At 33.6% G+C, this 1910-nt stretch overlaps 1 pseudogene; it reads left to right on the top strand.

Annotated features, from left to right (window-relative positions):
* The first annotated feature begins 477 nt into the window (after positions 1–477).
* On the top strand, positions 478–593 carry LOC111741290 (annotated as a pseudogene).
* The last annotated feature ends 1317 nt before the right edge of the window (positions 594–1910 follow it).

Here is a 1910-nt window from a genome sequence, read left to right as displayed (position 1 = left end):
AATGTTATAACCTAAGAATTTTATACCTAGTTTAGTTAGCTTTCATGTATGATCAACAGAGAGAAATTTTCAGGAAGACAAGGGTTCAAAAAATTATCTGACATATGTATCATTTTTCTTGAAAATAATTGGTTGAAGACAAACTATAGCCATTTAAGAGTTGAAGCAAAGTTAGGTAATTAAATATTGAGATGTGATAGCATAACAATTAAAATAGAGATCCCCAAATAGAGAAAAGGAAACAATGAAGACAAGAGCAGAAACTAATAAAATTAAAAAGAGGAAAACAATAAAACCAAAGCTGATTCTTATATTGGTAAAACTATAGAGAGATTGATGAAGGAGAAAATAAAGAAGACACTAATTACTAGCATCAGAAATGAAGGAGATGGACGCGGTTCCATAGTGTAGCGGTTACACATCTGCTTTACGCACAGAAGCTCCCGGGTTTGTGCCCCATTGGAGCCACGGTCCATGGTCTATGGTCCTGCCACCCTGAACGAGCCCAATGTCTGATCTTGGAAGCTAAACAGGGTTGGGCCTGGTTAGTACTTGGATGGGAAACCACGTAGGAAGACCAGGTGCTGTAGGCATAGATCATAATAAATAATAATAATAAAGAAATGAAGGAGAAAATATCAATATCGATCCCCTAACGTTAAAAGGAGAAGATGGGACTGCTGTAACAACCTTATGAATGAAAGTTCAACAGCTTAGAGATAGTGGTCCACATCCTTGAAAGCCACGAACTACCAAGATTCACCCACAAAGAACCAGATAATCTGACTAGACCTATGGCTCTTCAAGAAATTGAAAATTTAGTATAAACTCTTCCCCAAAAGAAAGCTCCAGCCCACATGGTTTCTCTGGTATATTCTAAGAAAGACTGAAAGATATAATAGCAACAATTCTACATACTCTCTTCTATAAGACAGAAGAGTAGAAAATACATCCCAATTCATTTCATGCAGCCAGCATTAACCTGATACCAAACAAGACAAGATAGCCCAAGAAAACTAAGGACCTATGTCCCTTACGAATATAGACGTAAAAATCCTTGAGAAACATTATCAAATCAATTCCAGCAATCTATAAAAGAACTAATACATCACAAGAAGTGGGTTTTATTACAGAAATACAAGGCCGGTTCGACAGTCAAAAATAAATCAATATAATCTACCTTATTAACTGACTAAAGAATAAAAAGCACATAATGTATATCAACTGCTGCAGAAAAAGCATTTGACAATATTCTAAACAAAAAAGATCCCCGGACTAATAAGTGAGTTTAGCAAGATTACAGAATACAAGGTCAGCAAGCAAAAATCAATTGTATTTCTATATAATAGTAACCAACAACTGGAAACAGGAAAAAAAAATTAAATACCATTTAATTAGCTTGGGGAAAAAAGAGACAGGCTAAGGAATAAAACTATCAAAACATGTATCTTATAAACTATAAAGTCCTGATGAAATATTAAGGAAAACCTAAGTAAAGAATATCTACCTGAAATTTATAGCAAACATTTCATGTGACAATGAATAAGAAACATTTTTCTCAAAGTTAGAAATAAGAATAATGTTCATTATTACCAATATTAATGCTGTACTCAAAATTATAGCCTCTCAAAGTTTGGATTCTTTGAAACAGATGCCAAGGTAGCGTGTGAGGTACAGGATGTTTATTAGGGGTCATACAAAAATAGATAATGGGTCGTTGTTTGCCAATCCCTGTTCAACAACATAGCCAGTGCAATAAGGGAAGAAAAAGAAATAATAATCAGAAAAGTTGAAAGGAGAAAAAATATATATAATTATTTTTGATGATATGATTGTTTTTAAATTTCAGGAAAACCCAGAGAACTAACTATTCAGCTTTTAGAATTCGGAAATGCGGCAATTATAAAGTA

This window comes from Pteropus vampyrus, unplaced genomic scaffold (assembly GCF_000151845.1).
Source record: "Pteropus vampyrus isolate Shadow unplaced genomic scaffold, Pvam_2.0 Scaffold75, whole genome shotgun sequence".
Taxonomy (NCBI): domain Eukaryota; kingdom Metazoa; phylum Chordata; class Mammalia; order Chiroptera; family Pteropodidae; genus Pteropus; species Pteropus vampyrus.
This window is presented reverse-complemented; position numbering and strand designations above follow the sequence as displayed.